General features: G+C 40.3%; 1 long non-coding RNA gene across 1 annotated transcript; it reads left to right on the top strand.

Moving 5' to 3' along the window:
- The first annotated feature begins 494 nt into the window (after positions 1 to 494).
- LOC137316827 (uncharacterized) lies at positions 495 to 7,494 on the top strand. The gene is made up of 3 exons (XR_010961620.1): positions 495 to 563; positions 940 to 1,025; positions 6,967 to 7,494. It is a non-coding gene; the product is annotated as an uncharacterized lncRNA (long non-coding RNA).
- The last annotated feature ends 1,469 nt before the right edge of the window (positions 7,495 to 8,963 follow it).

The following is an 8,963-nucleotide window of genomic DNA, read 5'->3' as shown; positions in this document are numbered from 1 at the left end:
ACTCAGCCCCGCCCCCAGCGCTGGTTGTTGGTGAGCAGAAGAGCGCATGCGCGCTGCCCTCCCCCAGCTCGGCCTGTGGGCGCCATTCCCTCAGTGAGCGGAAGAAGATGGTTTAAAACAGCCGGGAATGGAGAGATCACGGCCCCCGGGGGAAGGGAGCAAAGAGCAGCCTCGTTACAGCAGCTCATCGCTTCGGGACCGTGTCCGCAGATGGGCTCAGAGATCGGCATTGAGTCCGGGGGAAGGTCAGGGGGAGTCCGGGGGCTCTTTGTAAGAGGCGGAGTGGATCAGGAACTGGTCCCGGAACATGGAGTGAGCGGGGGAAGGGAGAGGTCATTCTCGGGCTGTGTGTGTCCAGGGTGTGTCCAGGGTAAGGGAGACAGAATGGGAAGAACCTGCTATTTAAAATCATTGCTGCTTTCTCTCCCCAAACCAGCAGTGAATGTTCCTGGTTTAGTTCCAGTCTCACGCTGTTTATTGTTATTGGACAGTGAAGAGTGGAAACAGAGCCGGACAGTCAGGATGTGGGGAGTTATACAAAGAGCATCTATTGCAGGCACCAGGTGAGAAGTGTGAAGGACACATTTTAAATAGCTTCTGTTTGCTTTCAGTTGAACGGTTAGTCCCATGGGAGAGGGGATTAGAAACCTGACCTGGACAAAGGTCCCTGCCGCATCGGGTAGTCCCACTCATGGATCAGTGCAGGAGTTGAGTTGTGTCTCGAGGTCACGAAATTGTTTTAAAATCGCCCAACACACCTGGTGTGCAGAAGCTGAGTGCTGCAGTACTGCAGTGGAGTCAGACACTGACACCGTTTGTATCACTGGTTTTCATTTGTGGATATTCAAAATAATTATTAACATGGATATTGAACTGATCACTTCTGTATTTTCTACCTCACCTGTTCTTGCGTTACAAGATATATGTTTCTTTCTACAGGCAAACCCGTGAAGGAGCCAGAATGAAAGTGAAGTTTCCTCCATCCGAGGCAAAGGAACATTGCAGCCAGCTCCTTCTCACGCACAGTAAGTACATTATCACTCACAGAGCACAGAGATACAGACAGATCATCAGTTCCACAGTCTCAGACAGCAGAAGTATTCAGTCCCACACTGATCCCAAGTTCCAGAGACACATTTTCAATCCAACAGTCAAACAGAGCAGGTGAGGCAGACACTGTTCCATTTCCCCCTCACTCAGTCCCGCTGACAGCTGGATACAAAAATCCCAGTCCAAAGTCATGCTTTCAGATTGTCAATTTCAACAAAGGACAACTTTAGCCATGAATTAAATCCCAGATACCCCAAGATTCCAATTGTATTCTAGCCCAAAACTCTCTCACACACACACGTGAGTTTAATACATGAAGTATCCATTCGAATTGTGTACCATTCGAATACAAATTGCAAGTCCAAAACTCATGTGCAGTATCAGATTGAGAAATGCTGTGACTGTAACCTGAGAAACACATTAGATACCAGTTTATAATAAACTCATAGTATGAGATTTAAAGATAAAGTATCAATTCTGTGAGCACACATTACACACGAGTCCAAAAATCTTATAATAAAACTTAAAGATGCAGTATCAATTCCTTCAGTGCAGACTGATCTACACATTATATACCAATTCAAAAATGTCACCATATCAGGTTGAAAGATATATTATCATTCACAACAACACTGACAGAGATACAGATTTAATAGTAGTCCAAAATCATACAAATTATCTGATTAAAACCTCCAGCATCAAATCCTAAAGTGTATCCATATTTACCAATTAAATAATGAGAAAAACTACTTTAACATTAAGATATTAAAGCTACAGTATTGAATACCATAATGTAATCTGAGAGAATAATGATGGACAGATACAGAATGAATCTCACACTCAGATACAGTACAGAGACACACAAACACAGAATGAATCTCCCACTCACATACCGTACCAGAGACTGACAGATGCAGAAGGAATCCCAAGCACACATACAGTACTAGAGGTTGCCAGACACAGAGTGAATCCCACACTCAAGTATGGAACCAGAGATGACAGAAACAGAATGAATCCCAAACGGGCTGACAGTACCAAGGACTGACAGATACTGAGTTCATCCCACACTCACATACAATACCAAGGACTGACAGATATGAGTTCATCCCATACTCTCATAAAGCACCAGAGACTGACAGATGCAGAAAGAATCCAACACTCACATACAGTACCAGAGACTGACCAATACAGAATGAATCCCTCACTCACAACCAGTACCAGATGCTGACAGATACAGAATGAATCCCACAGTCACAAAGAGAATCAGGAACTGACAGTCACAGAATGAATCTCACAATCACACTACTACAGACTGAGTTACATTTTACATACCAGTTCAAAGATATCATTGTGTCAGATTGAAAGATATAGTATAAATTCCATTAGTGCAGACTGAGCTACATATTAGATATATTAGTAAATACTCATAGAGTATTATACTGAAATAAACATTATCAATACCATTGTTTCAGACTGAGCTACACATTACATACGAGTCCAAAAACCTCATAAATGATCAGACTGGAAGATACCGTATCAATTCTGTTAGCACTGCCTGACCTGTACATTACATACCGGACTGAAAATCCCATACAATATTAGACTGAAAGATGCATTATCAATTCCATCAGTGCAGACTGAGCCACACATAATATAGCAGTCCAAGCATCTCATACCCTATCAGACTCAAAGATACAATATCAATTCCATAGCACGTACTGAGCTCCATGTTACTCACCAGTCCAAAAATCACAGAGAATATCAGATCGAAAGATTCACTATCACTTCCATTATTGAAGACTGAGCTACACATCTCATTCCAGTCCAAAAATCTCATACAGTGTCAGACTGATAGATACAGTATTAATTCCTTTAGTGCAGGCTGAGCTACATATTACATACCAGTGCATATGACGATCCGGATTCTTTCCCCTCAGTCTGGTTCAGTAATAACTGAAGTCGAATACATTTTAAAGTTCAACACATCTTTAATAGCAGGGTTCTTAGTCTGCAGCATTGATTTGGACTCCTGATAGAGTCCCTCTATGCTGGCAGAGCAAGAACAAAAACATACAGAAATCCACACGTTTTTGTACAGATGAATAGGGTTGGAACATACTTAACGAGGGTCAACACCAATCATAAGCCGGGCATAGGTTGCCATGCGAGGTTACATTATTTCCGGCCAATCATAAATCGTCCATGTGCTGATCATGCTGCTGTTAGACATCAAAGGGGATAACTTCCTCACTTTCCAACTTGGAATGTTCTTCCCTGTTCCTTCTGTTCCTTATCTCCCAACCTGGAATGTCTTTCAACTTTGGCTAAGCTCGTTCCCTATATTGATCTGCCATAAACATGGAGACATTCAGACCAGTCCTTGACTCACATCAAAGACCTATCATTGATAAGACCATGCAAACCTGCTGACTAAGCAAACATATGGCCCAGCAGGAGGGCCAGGCCACTTGTATCAATCTCAGTTACTAACTAATTAACCCTTTCTAACCATTTTGCATTCTGCTTCTTTGCCACGTAGGCATTTTAATATTTTACTGAAAACTGACCACGTAGGGATTCTCACAAAAATCTCATACAATAACAGATTGAGATACAGAATTAATCCCATTATTGCAGACTGAGCTAAACATTACATACCAATCCAATAATTTCACTGTGAACAGATTGAAAGGTACATAATCTCTTAACTCTATTGTGAATGATAAAAATGTAATACTACTCCAAAGCTCACACATGTTTGATTAAAGAAAATCGAAAAGTGTATCTATATTTACAAATTAAACACGAGATGAAGAACTGTATATAAATTAAAGTATTAAAGATACAGTTTCAAATTCGATACTGTAAACTGAAATAAGAATACAGAATGAATTCAGACTTGCACATTGTCTCAGAGACTGAATTACAGAATGAATCCCACACTCAGATAATGTAGCAGAGAATGGCAGATCCAGAATGAATCCCACACTCACACACGGTACCAGAGACTGACAGATAATGAATCCCACACTCACACACAGGAGCAGAGACTGACAGATACGGAATGAATCCCACACTCACTCACAGTACCTGAGACTGACAGATACGGATTGATTCCCACACTCACACACGGGAGCAGAGACTGACAGATACAGAATGAATCCCACACTCACACACAGTGCCTGATACCTGCAGATACAGAATGAATCCCACACTCACACACAGAGCAGAGACTGACAGATACAGAATGAATCCCACACTCAAACACAGAGCTGAGACTGACAGATACAGAATGAATCCCACACTCACACACAGTACCAGAGACTGACAGACACAGAATGAATCCCACACTCACACACAGTACCAGAGACTGACAGATACAGAATGAATCCCACACACACACAGTAACAGAGACTGACAGACACAGAATGAATCCCACACTCACAGACTGTACTGGAGACTACAGATACAATATGAATGTCACAGTCACATTACTACAGACTGAGTTACACTTTACAGACCAGTCCAAAGATCTCATTGTGGCAGATTGAAAGATACAGTATCAATTCTATTGGTGCAGACTGAGCTACATATTAGATATATTGGTAAATACTCGTGTGATACTGAAATAAACATTATCAATACCATTGGTACAGACTGAGCTATACATTACATACGAGTCCAAAATTCACAAATGACCAGACTGGAAGATATAATTTAAATTCTATTAGCACCGCCTGAGCTCAACATTATATATCAGTCCAACAATCTCATACAATTTTAGACTGAAAGATACAGAATCGATTCAATTAGTGCAGACTGAGCCACACATTATATAGCAGTCCAAGAATCTCATCCCGTATCAGACTCAAAGATACAATATCAATTCCATTAACACAGACTGATCTGTATGTTACTCATCAGTCCAAAAATTTCACACAGTATCAGACTGATAGATACAGTATCAATTCCTTTAGTGCAGGATGAGCTACATATTACATACCAGTCCAAAAATCACCTACAGTGTTAGACTCAGATACAGAATTATTGCAGAATGAAATACACATTACATACCAGTCCAGTAATTTCACTGTGAACAGATTGAAAGGTACATTATCATTCACAATCGAGTTCAGAGATTAAGATGTAATACTACTCCAAAACTCACACACGTCGTTTGATTAAGGAAAATCGAAAATGTATCCACATTAACAAACTAAATGCTCGATGAAGAACTGTATATAATTTAAAGTGTTAAAGATACAGTATCAAATACGATACTGCAAATTGAAATAAGAATACAGAATGAATCCTGACTTGCACATTGTCTCAGAGACTGAATTACAGATTGAATCCCAAACTGAGATAAAGTAGCAGAGAATGGCAGATACAGAATGTATCCCACAACAGACAGTACCAGAGACTGACAGATACAGAATGAATGCATCAATTATATATAGTACCTGGAGACTGACAGATGCAGAATATACCCCATGCTCACACTCAGTAACAATGACTGACAGATACAGAATAAATCCCAGTCTCATATACAGTACCAGAGACTGACAGATACAGAATGAATGCATCAATTATATATAGTACCTGGAGACTGACAGTTGCAGAATATACCCCATGCTCACACTCAGTAACAATGACTGACAGATACAGAATAAATCCCACTCTCATATACAGTACCAGAGACTGACCTCTACTGGCGGTAATCGACAACTGTAATGAGGGAACAAATTCACATGATCTGTCATGGTTGCAGAAACAGGACAATGTGCAATGTGAGGAAAGTTTCTGTCTGTAACTTTTACTCTCGTATTTTTGCACTTTTTGACGGTGAAAAATGAAGACAATTGATTCATAATCAAGTTTTTGTTTCACTCATTCGATAGTTGTGAATTTGCCCCATTATATTTCACTGTATATTGCACAGTGTTTGTCTCTGATTTCTCAGGATGATTTACATTGCTCCTCTACCCCATTTAGACTCTTATTTTCCAAGCAGCATGTGGCCTCCTTATTCCCCCCAGCGAAATGCACCATCTCACACCTTTCTATATTGAAATTCAATGGCCATTTACACGGCCGTTCTGCAAGCTGATTTTGTCCCAGTCTTCCTCAGTATAGACAGTATCCCCTCAATCAATTACAGAATTTAACACAGCATTACAAGTAGTGTTTGGTCCAACAAAATGTACTTACAGCTCGTCTCCATTCCCAGTTTTTCTAAATCCCACCCGTGCAATATAATGTGAAGAATGAGTTTATCTTCTGTCCCTCTCTCATCTGTAAACTTCAATGACCCGGGGTTTGGGGACATCTACTGGCCGGAAGCAGAACTGCAACAGTTCGGAACAAATTGCTGAAACCGGACAATGTGCAGTGTGAGCGTGTTTGTGATTTGTGGCAGGTATCAAATCTGATTTTTTTTTAAACCCGCCCATTAACATTTCTTGTTTGTTATTGAACAGTAAACAGAGCCGGACAGTAAGGATGTGGGGTGTTATACAAAGAGCATCTATTGCAGGCATCATGTGAGAAGTTTGAAGGACACATTTTAAACAGCGGCTGTTTTGTTTCGGTTGAATGGTTCATCCCAAGGGAGAGGGGATTAGAAATCTGATATGTGCAAAGCTCCCCGCCCCATCGGGTCGTCCCATTGATGGATCAGTGCAGGGGGTGGGCCGTGTTTGGATGTCACTAAATTGTTGTAAAACAGCCCAACACACCTGGTGTGCAGAAGCTGAGTGCTGCAGTACTGCAGTGCAGTCAGACACTGACACTGTTTGTATCGCTGGTTTTCATTTGTGGTTATTACAATGATTATTAACAGAGAGATTCAATTGATCACTTTTGTATTTTCTACCTCACCTGTTCTTGAATTACAAGAGATACTTTTTCTTCCAGAGGCAAATCCTTGAAGGACCCGGAATCAGTGTGATGTTTCCTCCACTCGAGGCACAAGGAACAGTGCAGCCAGCTCCTTCTCACACACAGTATGTATATTATCACTCACAGAGCACAGAGACACAGACAGGTCATCACTCCCACATTCTCAGACAAGCAGAAATATTTAATCCCACACTGATCCCAATCCAACAGTCAAACAGAGCAGGAGAGACAGACGGAATTTCCATTTCACAACAACTCAGTACCGATGACCGGTAGATAAATAATTCCCAGTCCAAAATCACACCCAGTATCAGATTGAAAGGCACTGTGTCAATCTCACATTAGTTCAGCCTTAGCTACAAATTAAATACCAGATAGAACTGACACATGGTACTGATCGATAGATACAGAATGAATTCCAATAGTGTACTCCAAGATTCAAATTAAATACCAGCCCACAACTCACACATTATGAGCTTAAAGATGCAGTATTCATGACAATATTGGACACTAAGATATAAATTAGATATCAGTTCAGATGTTGCCCATATTTGAATCACATCTATGTCCAAAAATCTCATAGTGTCTGAATGAAATGTACAGTTTCAATTCCTTTACCGGAGACTGTGTTGCACATTAGATACAAGTCCAAAATTCTCATACAGTATCAGATTGAAAGAAACAGTATCAATTCCATTAATGCAGACTGAGCTACACATCACATACCAGTCTAAAAATCTCTGTGTCAGATTGAAAGATACTGTTTCGATTTGATTAGAACAGACTGACCCACACGTTACATACCAGTATACAAATCTCACACAGTATCTGACTGAAAGATACAGTATCAATCCCATTAGTGCAGACTGAGCTGCACATTAGATACCAGTCCAGAAATCACATTCAGGGTCATGCTGAAAGATGCAGTTTGAATTCCATTTGTGCAGACTGAGCTACACAACAGACACCAGCCCAAAAATCTCAGTGTCAGATTGAAAGATACAGTATCAATTCCATTAGTGCAGATTGAGCTTCATATTATATATGGTCCAACATTCGAATACATTATCGTACTGAAAGATACAGTATCAATCCTATTCATGTTGACTAAGCTACACATTGCAAACCAGTCCAATAATCAGATCAACTCATGCTGAAAGGTACGGCATCAATACCATTATTGCAGACTGAGTTATTCCTTACACACAAGTCCAAATACAGCACACAGTGTCAGACTGAAAGATACAGTATCAATCCCATTAATGCAGACTGAACTACACATTAAATACCAGTCCAAAAATCACACAGTGTCAGCTTGAAAGATAAAGTATCAATTCCACTAGCCCAGACTGAGCTACACAATAAATACCCGTCCAATAATTTCACAGTAAGGTATTGAAATGTACATTATCATTTAAAATAGTATTCACAGAAATTAAGATATAATCCTACATCAAAACTCACAAACATTGTTTGATTAAAACAAAATCCAAAAGTGTATCCATAATTACAAATTAACGCTAGACAAAGGACCATGCATTAAAGACACAGTTTCATGCAACATACTGCAAACTAAAATAAAAATACAGAACGAATCCAGACTTGCACTTTGTCCCAGAGATTGAGTTACAGAATGAATCCTACGCTGAGATATAATACCAGAGACTGACTGTCGCAGAATGAATCCCACACTCACAGGCAGCACCAGAGTCTGACAGATACAGAGTAAATCCCACACTCACATAAAGTACCGGAGACTGACAGATATATTATGAATCTCACACTCACACACAGTACCTGAGTCTGACAGATACAGAGTTAATCCTAAATTCACACAGAGTACCAGAGACTGACAAATTCAGAATTATTCCCACAATCACACACAGTACCAGAGACTGACAGATACAGAGTAAATCCCACACTCACATACAGTACCGGAGACTGACAGATACAGAGTAAATCCCAAACTCACATACAGTACTGGTGAGTGACAGATATATTATGAATCTCAC

The sequence above is a fragment of the Heptranchias perlo genome, unplaced genomic scaffold, assembly GCF_035084215.1.
Source record: "Heptranchias perlo isolate sHepPer1 unplaced genomic scaffold, sHepPer1.hap1 HAP1_SCAFFOLD_60, whole genome shotgun sequence".
NCBI classification, from domain to species: domain Eukaryota; kingdom Metazoa; phylum Chordata; class Chondrichthyes; order Hexanchiformes; family Hexanchidae; genus Heptranchias; species Heptranchias perlo.
The sequence above is the reverse complement of the archived record's forward strand: the minus strand, read 5'-3'. Positions and strand labels throughout refer to the sequence as shown.